The 13,313-nt window shown below is 46.7% G+C and overlaps 1 protein-coding gene across 2 annotated transcripts in view; it reads left to right on the forward strand.

Moving 5' to 3' along the window:
• Positions 1-10,127: 10,127 nt before the first annotated feature.
• The window catches only part of LOC137617167 (methionyl-tRNA formyltransferase, mitochondrial), a 99,043-nt gene continuing 95,857 nt past the window's right edge, over positions 10,128-13,313 (forward strand). Inside the window, exon 1 of one of the 2 annotated variants that reach the window (XM_068347024.1) lies at positions 10,128-10,305. The gene's annotated coding sequence lies outside the window, so the exon portion shown is untranslated. The remainder of the gene's footprint in view (positions 10,306-13,313) is intronic. The other variant, XM_068347023.1, reaches the window with a different exon arrangement.

The raw sequence follows: 13,313 nt of genomic DNA on the forward strand, positions 1-13,313 counted from the left end.
GTACAGCAAACTTCTGGATACTTTGGACACACATTTCTGATAAATTGATGAGTTATTGCACCAGTGGCGTAACTAGGTTTTTTTCCCCGTGGGTATGGAGGGACAAACCCGTGAGAGGGATAAATTTCTGATAATTTAGGGTAAGGTTTCCAAATTTTCAAAATAGATATGATGTATATTTATGAAAAATAATGTAGTACTTATTCATACATGATACATGACAATGCATAATGATAGAGGTAACAAAGCAATGAAGTTTAAGAAATATGAATAATATCTACTCTTTCAATATTGAACACTTATTCCAAACGTGGATACCTTAAATGAGAATTGTTCTCCTGGTTACAATTTTCACGAAGTTGTCAATAACGGCATCTTGATTTAGCCATTGAACAGCTTATCCTCTCCCGGTGATTAAAAGTGTTAAACACTGAAGCCTTTTCGCAGGGATACTGGAACGAAGGTATGACTCAGCTTAACGCTAAAGACCTCAGCAGATGCTGTAGATGCAGGGATCATCATTTATATTTCGAATAAAGCTCAGACATTAAGAAATACATGGACAAGCTCTTTTTTTTATTAATGTCTTTTAGAATTTTGATCACCTGTAGATCCTTCAGGGTGACGGTTCTACAAATGGGGATTGTTTTCAACTACCTTTTAAATAATTATCCCATTGGTATAATCCCTATTTAATGGTTCTATGACAATTAACCAGGGACGATAATTACCTAACTAATTGCCCTATAACGATATTTAATATCTCTAAATTACTTCTCTCTTGTTCTTAACAACCTACCTTTAGAAATATTTTCCTTTGAATTTCGCTGAAAGAAGAAAACTCGCTAAAATCCTTTTATTCTCCAACTTCTGTGTGATGATTCCTCTAAAGTCATTCGATGGCTACAGCCAAATGAGCTTTTAAAGTATGACGATACCTGCGATAGTTGGATGAGCTGGACAAAGTATTCCAGGTCAAAGAATGAATTTATATGGAAATTGCAATCGAAGGATTTTTTTAAATTTTCATAGATGGTTATCATTTTTTTGTTCCGTACCTGAAATACAAACTAGAGTATTACTTTCGGCGTAGCTGAAATGACGAGCCATTAGAATTTTAACAAGGGTTTACTAACCCCTCGCTAGTTAGCGGGGGGGTAGGGAGGGGTAGCTTGCTACCTCTCCCCCCCCTCACACACCTGTGATTAGCTCACTTTGGTTTTGGCTCAGGTGACGATCAGACGTGTCTGCTCCCAGCCTTTGATCTTTGTTTTTTGCTTTTTCTTTTCAGTGTGTTTGGAAGTTGGCCTCTACCATGCGGAAGTGTCCCGGCTTACCTGACCGCCCTTGCGGAACGTTTATGTCGGCGGTGGAAACAGACCCTCACACCTTGTGTCCTTATTGCAGGGGCCAACGGTGTGAAAGAAATAAAGTATGCGGTGAGTTTAGAGAGTGGTCTAACACCCAGTGGGAGAGGTTTTCCCGGCGCCGGAAGAAGTCCAAACGGGATATTTCTCCTCCAGAGGTTTCCTTGAAAATAGAAAATCCCAAGGATTCTTCTTCCGTAGCCTGAACCTCCTCCGAAGCTCCCACTTCATCGGTCTCTCCCGAGAGGCCGTCAAGTGGTAGCGTAGGCCGTACTTACGTTCACCAACCTCGGGGTTCAGGAGAGGGAGTTGCCTCCCATAGCGAGGCAGCTCCCCCTCCTCCCCCAGGGGAGGATATTTCTGATAATGTTTCTAACAATGATTTGTTGCAGCTTTGGGCTTCCTTGGCACTTCAGGGTTCGCCCTCCAAGGAAGCCCTGTTTGACATAATCAGGTTGGGGGCTGCTGTCAAACAGTCGCCGACGGTAACAGAGGTTGATCCTCTGTCTATCGTCGACGTTGTTGTGGCAGGGTCTTCCGACGAGTTAGGTCAAACCCCTGCTATGGTTCCTGATGCAGCTGAAGGCTTAGTTCCCCCCTCCGAACATCCTTCGAGGGAGGAGCTAAGTCCAACAGTCTCTCCTGCAGGTGATTCTCCCCCTCGGGGGAGTTCACTGACAGAGACTCCTCTTCGGAGGACTGCAGATGGTCTGCCTGCTGCCCCCAGAGGACGTATTAGATGGAAAGCTCGCCTTCCTCTTCGCCGTAGAGGCCTTCCTTCTCCCCACAAGGGAGTTAGGAGGCACCTCTCCGGGTCGTCTTCGCAGTCCCCCGCAGAGGATCCTCCTCGCCGTGCACCGACCGTTGCAGCTGTATCCCTGGACCTCTCTGCAGATCATTCTTGATCTCCTTCGTCTGCCAGACCTGCTGACCTTCCATCTCCGTTCCTGGCCGCTGACGCGCTGTGGGCGCCCACGCACCCCGTTATCCAACGGGCATCGGTCCCTTCGGGGCAAAAGGGGCTTTCTCACATTGTGAGTAAGTCCCTTAAGCGCCAGGTATCCCCTGAGTGCCAACGCTCTCCTGCTGTTCCTGAGATTGCACTTCAGAAACCACCTGTTCCAGGGACAACGCGCCAGCGATCTCCTGTGGCTGAGACTACGCGCCAGCGCTCTCCTGTTCGCCAGTGCTCACCTGCTCGCCAGCGCTCACCTGCGCACCAGCGCTCACCTGCGTGCCAGCGATCTCCTGTACGCCAGCACACATCTGCGCGCCCTCATCCTGATGTGTGCCACGCGCGCCCACGATCTCCTGCTCGCTAGCGCTCTTCACCTACGCGCCAGCGTTCGCCTGCGCGCCAACATGCGCCTGCACGCCCACAATCTCCGGATCTGAGCGCAGGAGGGAAGAATCTTTCTTCTCCTTCCCGTCAGCGATCTCCTACATGCCTTTGGACCTCGCCTGCTCATCAGTCTCCATCACGCGCACCTGTCCCAGCTCCTGCGGTGCACCCTCCTGCGCGCCCACGCGCTAGGGGTATTTCCCCTGCGCGTGCGCGCACACCTTCTAGAGCTCAGAGAGTTCCTGCGCGCCCACGCGCGCGGGCTATCACCTGCGCGCACACTAGCGCTTGCACACCCTTCGGCGCTTCCTGTGCTTTCGCCAGATCGTGCACCTGGGCCCCACCGATCACCTGCGCGCCATCGCGTCAACCCGCCTACTCGCCCACGCGTCGTAGATCGCCTGCGCGCCCCCTCGCCTGTGCGCGGTCGCTCGCCAGCGCGCCATCGCTCACCAGTGCGCCATCGCTCTCTTGCACGCCCGCTCCCCCACGCGTGCCCTCGTCATCATCTCCGCGTGCCCACGCGCACCCGCCCACGTTCGCCTGAGCGCAAACCAGGGAAAATCCCATCGCACGAGCGCCAGCGGGATTCCCAACGCGATCCCCAGCGCGATTCCCATCGGGATTCACAGCGCAAGCCCCCGCGCGAAGCTACAGAAACAAGAGCCTCCAGGTCGTCATCTTCACGTCCCCCCCCCAAGCGCAGATCAGCGCTCCCGCAGGAGGAGGGGAATACTCCGGATAGGTCCAGATACCAACCTTCTTCTTCCCTTTCTTTTCAGGCAGGCCCAGTTGTTTCTACTTCGAAGGATCGCCCGATCCCCTTCCCTTCAGAGGGGGTCTCTGACTGCGCAGCTGTCAGTAAGCAGCCATGGTTCGGGCCCCTTGTCAGAGCCGTCATGCAAGCTTTCAAACCTGCCTTCTCTGAGTTGGGCCTCAAATCAATGGCAGCTCCGACCCCACTGAAGAGGAAGAAAGGAGTAGAAGTCGTGGTAACTTCTCCCAGGGCCAAGCTGGCTCCTTGGAAGTCCTTGAGGGAGGCTCTTTCCCCCCCCCCCAGACTTTCTCTCCCTCTCCTGTGGACGAGGATTTTCCGTCCTCAGGGGAGTCTACCGAGGTGGGACGTTCTCCCATCGCAACAATGGGAGAAATCTCACCTCGTGCAGGAGAATCGTCTCGGGTTGGGGCGGAGAAGAGCCCACAGACATCGTTGTTGGAGTCCTGTATTCCTCCCAGGAGGGAGCCTAAGGACTCTAAAACCATCCCCAAGTCATCCTCAAGGATTCGACCAGAGCCAACAAGACCCGCAGAGAACGTCCACGTGTCCCCCAAGAAGAGCCTTTGGGGACGGGAGACTTTGCTGCCAGTTCTCCAGGAGGGGAGCCACAGGAGTCAGAGCATGCCTTCTGGCAGGTTCTGACCCTGATGAGGCATCTCAACAGGTTCCCAGACCCTGAGATTCCTCCTCGAGAGGGCAAAGACACGGTCCTGGACCGAGTCTTTAGCACTCAGAAACTCGCTAAGGCCAGTGCAGCTTTGCCCTGGTCCCAAGGGGTGAAGAGTGCCAGTGATAAGGTTGAGGGCCAGCTCTCCGAGCTCGCCTCCTCCAGCCGTTCCACTGCTGGCAACAAGCTCCTCCCTCCTCGTATCCACCAGAGGAGGTACTTTGAGATCATGGAGGAGTCTTGCCTAGCTCTCCCCTTGCACCATTCGGTGGAAGAGCTCACCAAGGGAGTCCCTCTAGAGAGGCTCTCTAGCCGGCAAGTGTCTTTCTCGGTGACAGAGATCCTAAGTCAGGAGAAGGTTGCGAAGTGTGCCATGCAGGCTACTTCGTGACTGGACATCTGGCTGGGGTCTCTTGGCATCCTGTTGCAATCCAAGGACCTGTCTAAGGAGAGCACCAGGAAGGCCCTGGAGACCTTCCTCCTTTCAGGCACCCGCACCATTGAGTTTCTGGCCCACCAAGTCTCGAACTTGTGGGCCAATTCCATCCTGAAACGACGTGATGTGGTGGCAGAGAGGTTCTACACGAAGGTCCCAGCCGTCGAGGTCAGCAGGCTCAGACATTCTTCCCTTTTGGGAAAGAATCTGTTTGAGCCTAAAGACATGGAACAGGCAGCTGAGAGGTGGAGGAAGTCCAATCAGGACTCTCTCCTACATAGGACTCTTACATCAAAGCCCTATAAACCTCCAGCACCTCAACAACCTCACCCGCCCAAGACGACGAAACCGGCAGTGGCAGCAAAGGTAACGGTGTCGAAGCCCTTTCCTGTCAAAGACAAGAAAGGCAAAAAGTCCTCCAGGGGAGGGAAAAATCCTAGAGGGAGTGGCTGAGGCCGCAAACGCTAGGATTGGCAATCCCCCTGCATTTCCACCAGTGGGGGGATGCTTACAAAGTTGCGCAATCAGGTGGCAGCAACTCGGGGCCGATTCCGGGACGATTTCCGTAATCAGTCAGGGATATCGCATCCCGTTCACAACATCTCTACCTCCTCTGACAGCGGATACAGTGTCGTTGAGCTCCTTTGCCATGGGATAGGCAAGGGGCCAAGCCCTACAGGCAGAAGTCGAGACCATGTTAAAGAAGGACGTTCTCCAGGAGGTTGTCGACAGTTCCCCAGGCTTCTTCAGTCGACTCTTTCTTGTAAGGAAGGCGTCTGGAGGCTGGAGACCAGTCATCGACCTCTCAGCTCTGAACAGGTTTGTCAAACAAACCCCGTTCAGCATGGAGATGGCAGACACGGTCAGACTTGTAGTGAGACCACAAGACTTCATGTGTACACTGGACCTGAAGGACGCGTACTTCCAGATCTCAGTCCATCCATCTTCAAGGAAGTACTTAAGATTCAGCCTAGACAACAAGATCTACCAGTTCAAGGTGCTGTGTTTCGGTCTCTCCACAGCACCTCAGGGTTTACAAGAGTGTTCACCCTGATTTCTTCGTGGACACACAGGATCGGCATCCGTCTCCTCCGTTATCTGGATGACTGGCTGATCCTGGCAGACTCGGAGTCGACCCTTCTTCAACACCGAGACAAGCTTCTGGGACTTTGCCAAGATCTAGGGATCATGGTAAATCTCGAGAAGTCTTCTCTGCTTCCAACTCAGCGACTGGTATATCTAGGCATGATATTGGACACCAATCTCCACAAAGCCTTCCCATCAGACGACAGGATAGCAAGGCTGAGGAGGGTCGCAGATCCTTTCCTCAGACGAGAAGAACTCCCAGCCCAATCGTGGTTACGTCTCCTTGGTAACCTTTCTTCCCTGGCCCGTCTAGTTCCATTCGGCCGCCTCAGGATGAGATCCCTGCAATGGCGACTCAAGTCTCGGTGGAATCAAGGACACGATTCCCCGGACGTCATGGTCCCTATGGGTCTTGCGGAACGGACGGACCTTCAGTGGTGGTGACAGAGGAGAACCTACGAAAGGGAGTGGATCTTCTCGTCTTTCCCCTGGATTTGATGCTGTTTTTGGACGCCTCAAAGAAAGGGTGGGGGCCCATGTTCTGAACCACAGGACCTCAGGCCTCTGGTCAGAATCAGAAAAGTGTCTCCACATAAATCTGCTAGAAATGAAGGCCGTATTCCTGGCACTTCAACAGTTCCAACAGTACCTGGCGGGTCACTCGGTGGTAGTGATGAGTGACAACACCACGGTAGTGGCTTACATCAACAAGCAGGGAGGTACCTTTTCGAAGCAGCTATCCCATCTCGCAGTAGAGATACTGAGATGGACCGAAGTCCACTCGATTCCACTATCAGCTCGTTTCATTCCAGGCAAGAGGAATGTGCTCGCCGACAGTCTGAGCAGGGCATCCCAGATAGTGAGTACCGAGTGGTCTTTGGATCGTCTAGTAGCCAACAAAGTCCTGACTTTGTGGGGTTCCCCGATGGTGGATCTGTTCGCGACAGCTTTGAATTTCAAACTGCCCCTGTACTGCTCCCCAGTCCCGGACCCCAAGGCTCTCTGGCAAGATGCCTTCCAACAACCGTGGGACAACATCGACGTATACGCCTTTCCCCCGTTCTGTCTGATGAGGAGGGTACTCAACAAGACCAGAATATCGGTCAACCTTTCAATGACCTTGATAGCTCTGCTATGGCATCACGCAGAGTGGTTCCCGGACCTTCTGCAGCTCCTGACGGAACTCCCGAGAGAACTTCCTCCACGAAACGATCTACTTAAACAACCACACTGCAACATCTTTCACAAAGCCGTAGCTTCGCTTCGGCTTCACGCCTGGAGACTATCCATCATCTCCTCACAGAGAGAGGCTTTTCGCAACAAGTTGCTGAAAGGATGTCTCGACACCTGCGAAAGCCATCTGCAGGGGTCTACCAAGCAAAGTGGAGAGTTTTCTGTGGTTGGTGTCGTGGAAGGGGTATCTCTCCACTCGATGCCACTATTCCAGCAATAGCGGAGTTCCTCGTGTATTTGCGGGAAGAAATGCGCCTTTCGGTCTCGGCAGTGAAAGGCTATCGCTCAGCCTTAAGTCTTGCCTTCAGGCTAAAAGGAATAGACATTTCCTCCTCGCTAGAACTTTCTTTACTCATATGAAGTTATGAACTTACCTGCCCTCAGTTGGAAGTGAGACCTCCTCCATGGAACGTGATTCGAGTTCTCAGGTCTCTTAAGAGACCTCCCTACGAACCATTACGCCAGGCCTCTGATCGCCACCTGACTCGGAAGACGGTGTTCCTACTTGCTTTGGCCTCGGCCAAGCGAGTCAGCGAGCTTCATGGTCTCTCGTATGACATTGCCCATTCAAGGGGATGGGGGGAGGTAACGTTCAGATTCGTCCCTTAGTTTGTTGCTAAGACTCAAAATCCAGGAGTGCCGGACCCTCAGTTCGACTCTTTCCGGATTTCGAGTCTCCGTTCTATAACAGATGACCCAGACCATCTCCTACTGTGCCCAGTGAGGAGTCTGAGGGTCTATCTTAAGAGAACAGCTGCAATTCGTCCTTGGGTGCAGGCATTGTTTGTGAGCACCGGAAGGACGAAGAGGAGGGTCACTAAGAATACTATCTCAGTGTGGATTTGCAGGGTTATCCATCATTCCCTGAATACTGACCCTCCTCCGTCACGTCGCCCTAGAGCACACGATGTCAGGGGCATTGCTACGTCCCTGGCCTTCAAGAAGAACTACTCAGTGACGCAGGTTTTACAAGCAGGGGTTTGGAAGCGTCAGACGACCTTCACAGCCCACTACCTGCAAGACGTGACCCACAGGAGGCTCGATACGTTTTCTATCGGCCCTGTGGTGGCTGCACAACAGCTGGTTTAAACTTCAGGCTCCTTAATGGACAAGTAGCAGAGGGTTGAGGGCATTGTTACCTGGTTTTAGTCTGCATGAATGAAAAGGTATACCTGGCCCTTATTCTTTTCTTCATTCTCCCCTCTCTTGGGGAAAGCAGCATCCTGGGTTCTCTGCACAGCTGACCTCAAACCACTGCAGATAAACCATGTTTCCTTGTGTTCCTAGTATTAAGATAATACTGTCACGTCCCCATACCCTTACGAGGTGGTATTGGGAATGTCCTATCCTAGAATTCCATCTAAAGGACTTCAGGTCAACTTCCTAGGATGAGTCACACTTCATTCCTTCACACACACAAGCTTATGTAGGCCGCTGTCCTTACAGAGCAAGGCACTTGCGAGGTGCAGGAACTCCTTATCTTTGAGTACTAACACACTCAGATACTGAGTCCCCGGGCAAAAAGCCAAAAGCCAGTAATGGCTGGGACTTACCACCCTAAATAAGGGTTGAATCACCTATATTAAATGGCGTGGTTTGTATTTCAGTTACGGAACAAATGACAAATTCGTAGATAATTTGTATTTTTCCTAACTATACAAACCTTAGCTATTTAATCAAACTTGCCCGCCAGCCCTGTCCCCGGCGATGTCCTACCTCTACGCAAAGTGAGCTAATCACAGGTGTGTGAATGGGGGGGGGGGGGGGGGGTTAGCAAGCTACCCCTCCCTACCCCCTCGCTAACTAGCGAGGGGGTAGTAAACCCTCGTTAAAATTCTAATGGCTCGTCATTTCAGCTACGCCGAAAGTAATACCCTTATTAAATAGCTAAGGTTTGTATAGTTAGGAAAAATACAAATTATCTACGAATTGGTCATTTTTAATTATCTATAAGGTAACGAAAAGTATTAAATTGTTCAAAATTTCCTGTGAGTTGTTCTACTCAATAACAACTTATTATCTTTATGCAAATTATGAACACGACTATTCCTCAAATAAATATACAGAACGGGGTGCCCTGGGTCCACAGGTGCAGGATTCTGGGGTGACAAGTCTATAGGTGATCCCAAGATTTTACTTACTGATTAGGGGATGCTTTCAGAGTCGTTTCGTTTCCAAATCCCAAACATCTTGCCAAAAAGTTTGCATTCATCAACAGGGCTAAAGCTTTATAAACTAATTCTAGATGATTCTATAAGTTGTTTTTATTTTCTGTGTATTTTTCCCAAATTACTCAAACCATGCTCTGCATAACAATAGGTTGATTCACACCTTTCTTTTTTTCTGCAAACTTGAAGCACGACAACCCTCGATGACACAAGACATTTTTAATATGATTTAAAACGGAGCACATTTGACCAAGAAACATGTTTATTCTTATTAGAAAGATCAGAATACCATTCATGTCTATTTGATCTAAAGAGATATCGAAAACGTCCATGACTGACTTAAAAGCAAAAACTGATGTAACAAATCCTTGTGTTCGGGTTTATACTACTGGTTTAATTCCCTATTTGAATTGAGATACCATAACTTGGTGAAACGGTTTACAGTATATATCGCCATGATCAGAAAAGTTGTATATATCAGTGAGGGCCTACACTACTAGGATTGTTTATCTGAGCGCTCAGACTAAAGAACCCCACTATCACCAATCAGCAATGACCAGCGGGGTAATGAAAATGACCAAACCCGACAAGAATAAGGACATATCTGAGGTCTTTGTCCTGCAGTGTGCTAAAAAAAATGGCTGCATTTGTTGTTGTTGCTGTTTTATTCGTTATGTCTCGTTATCTTTTAATCTAATTTGACTAATTTAAGATATCCAAACGTTTTTTTCTAACATCGTAACTTAAATAGACAGCAAGTATAGTTCAATCAATACACATATAGGCAATACAGGTATTATCGTATCTATGAATGCAGCACCAGTTATTAAACGCAGTCTTGTAACTTGCCTACTAGTAAGTTGCACTTTAGGTAAATTGTAATAGAAAATAATTGCAATTACTAATTCTAGTAATAAAGGCAACTTGACAGTAAATACCTTTAGCACTGCAGAACTATCTAGAAAAGATACCAAAACTATCAAAGATTATGTAAAATGCATTGAATATTTTAGAGAGAGCCAGAGTAAAGTTCGTAAATACACTCAAGAAACTAAACCGAGTTATTTAGGAGCTGTTCCAGAGCCAACAACTTATAAAACATACTACTACGAGCGATGCCTTTCACTGAGTTTTTTCTTTTGATTTAAATACTTATGATGTTACTTTATCATAAGCAAATACCCCTAATAATTGGTAGCATAAGTATAACGGGTAAAATACTTTTCAGGTAAGTAATGAATTACTTTCGTGAAGACAGTATATTCCTATTCTTACCGGCAGTATAGCCACCCTAAACTTAGTAATGTTAACCGGTAACCTATTTTGTAGTTTTTTTTTTTTCCCATGATAGAAATATAGACAGGGCCATTTTATTGCATCTTATGTCAGTTTAAGTAATGGGGTTAGCACTTACATTACATTACTTTGAGGGTGTTTTCTTGCACCTGTCATAGCCTATATGGAAAAGCTTGGCTCCTTGCAGGATCAATAAGATTTATTTTTTTGTAGAAATGCTTAATTATTTAGGAAATCACTTAGCGTAGTCTGCATTGATTGACACATCCAGGTTATTGTAGTATTCATATCATCAGTCCTATACTCAATTTTTTTCAATGAGACGCACTTGCAGCGGTGGTTTTTTAACTCGGAAAAGTTTCCTGGGTTTCATTGTAGTGTATTACAGGGCAATGTAACCTAGGAAAACAACTACTTTTTCTTATAGAAAAAATTACGCTCTCTTCGAAAATGACACTCGTTCCCGTCGCAAATGAATAGTATCAGAAATATATATACATCTATATCCTCCAATAATGGGGGACCCCCAGTGGGAACTCGGGGTTTTGGGTGGGGAAAACATACTGGGGAATCGATATATAAACGTAAAACAAGCCTTTTCTTTTCTATACATTACCTTCTTGAAATTATAATAACCGGAGGAAAATACAAAACAGTATATCTGGATAAACTTTGGAGGCGCCGTTACAAGATTGTGTCATGAAAAAATACAGTAACCAGTGCTGCCAACGGCCGATGTAGATCAAATGTTATTTTGTGACCTGTCATACTACTAGGCTAGGTTAGGTGGGTTTGTTAGGTTCTGTGCCCTATTTGTACTTTTTATATATTGAGTAAAACTTATATGGAGAAATTATTTAAAATACATATGGAAATATCTATCATTGCTATCTTTAGTAATGTCGGCGGGCCGTTGGTAACTCTGTGTACCATACGTCAACGTTGGTAACACTGCGTATTATTGGTAACGTTGCTAATGTTATCGTTCGTTCGTAAGAGAAGTGACACCGTGCAACTCAAAGTTATCCGAATTGGTTGATCTGTTTGTTTCCTATTGAAATGAACATCAAATTCGGTTAATTCACGTTATTTACTATAGGAAAACAATTATATATCGTTTCCCCAGTATGTTTTCCCCACCCAAAACCCCGAGTTCCCACTGGGGGTCCCCCATTATCGTAGGATATAGATGTATATATATTTCTGAAACTATTCATTTGCGACGGAAACGAGTGTCATTTTTGAAGAGAGCGTAAATTTTTCTATAAGAAACAGTAGTTTTTTTCCTAGGTTACATTGCCCTGTAATTCACTACAAAAATACCGTTTCCTGTTATCTGATTGGTCAGAATTATCTTGTTCAACCAATCAGCGATCAGGAAACTTTTCCGAGCTAAAAGGGCACCCCTGCGAGTCGGTGCAAATCTGCCTCGCTAAAAAGAATTGACTATAGTGATGACACATGGTTATTTGTTGTAGGTGACTGGACAGGTTGGCTCACAGCCAACTCAACCCATATCAAGCAACTAGGCCCATATCAAAATAATCTGGACCATATCACGACGACTCGATCCATGTAAAAAAAAACTTATGGGGTCCTTTGGCCAGACAGTACTACATTGCCTCGTCTCTGGTTACAGTTCGTTTTCCCTTTGCCTGCACAAATACTGAATAGTCTGGCCTATTCTTTACAGATTCTCCTCTGTCCTCATACACATGAGAACACTGAGATTACCAAACAATTCTTCTTTACTGAAGGGGTTAACTACTGCACTGTAATTGTTCAGTGGCTACTTTCCTCTTGGTGAGGATAGAAGATAGTCTTTAGGAGAAGGACACTCCAAAATCAAACCATTGTTCTCTAATCTTGGGTAGTGCCATAGCCTCTGTACTATGGTCTTCCACTGTCTAGGGTTAGATTTCTCATGCTTGAGGGAACACTCTGGCACACTATTTTATCTTGTTTCTCTTCCTCTTGTTTTGTTAAAGTTTATATAGGAAATATTTATTTGAATGTTGTTACTGTTCTTAAAATATTTTATTATTTGTTGTTTCATTTCCTCAGTGGTGTATTTTCCCTGTTATGGCCCTTGGGCTTATAGCATCCTGCTTTTCCAACTAGGGCTCTAGCTTAGCGAATAATAATGATAATATTGACAGGCCAGGTCAGTTATTAAAATGTGGGTAATTGTTTACTGAAGCAAAATACTCCTAATGAGGAAAATAAGAAGCGGTCCTGGTATATTTATCGGTACTTGAACTGTTTTGTTGCAAATAAAGAGGGAAACCCATATTTTTAAAATTTTACAAGTTTTAAAATTCTAAATGTTATGACTGAAAATCTAAATTTTTAAATGGAAACACTAAAAGAACGGCAACTAACCTAATCTAGAAGCTGTGTCCCTATCCCCCCCACATCCCTCCTTAGACCGCTGTATCCTTAGCTTACCCTAAAACTAAGTGTCAGCCCTGTGTTTGTTTCCCAACCAGCTTTACATCTGGCAAGGTAACCCTAGACTAAAATATTGTATTGTATTTCAGACAATAATAAACAACATTTCCCCCAAAAAATTTAATTTGGCAAGTAATAAGAATTTCTTTGCCTGCGCCAACTTGGCCCATATCAAGACATCTCGGCCCACAACGAGACAACTCGGCCTACATCGAGACAACTCGGCCTTAGGTGATTTTATTCATTTATTTGTTCCTGCGCTACATACAAACCCTTTTGTTATTTGTAGTGGTGATATATTTCGGCGACTGCTGAAACTAGCTATAAGACTTTTAGGCGAGGTGTAACTACGCACTACTAGTTAGCGGAGTTAGATCTGCCACCCCGCTCGCACTCACACTAGTAACAATACATCACTTTTCATTTTGTCTCTGATTAAAACAGACGTTGCTCTCTCCAAAACTTGACAATAAACAATGTGGCCTAAAA

The sequence above is a fragment of the Palaemon carinicauda genome, chromosome 23 (genome assembly GCF_036898095.1).
Source record: "Palaemon carinicauda isolate YSFRI2023 chromosome 23, ASM3689809v2, whole genome shotgun sequence".
Classification (NCBI taxonomy): domain Eukaryota; kingdom Metazoa; phylum Arthropoda; class Malacostraca; order Decapoda; family Palaemonidae; genus Palaemon; species Palaemon carinicauda.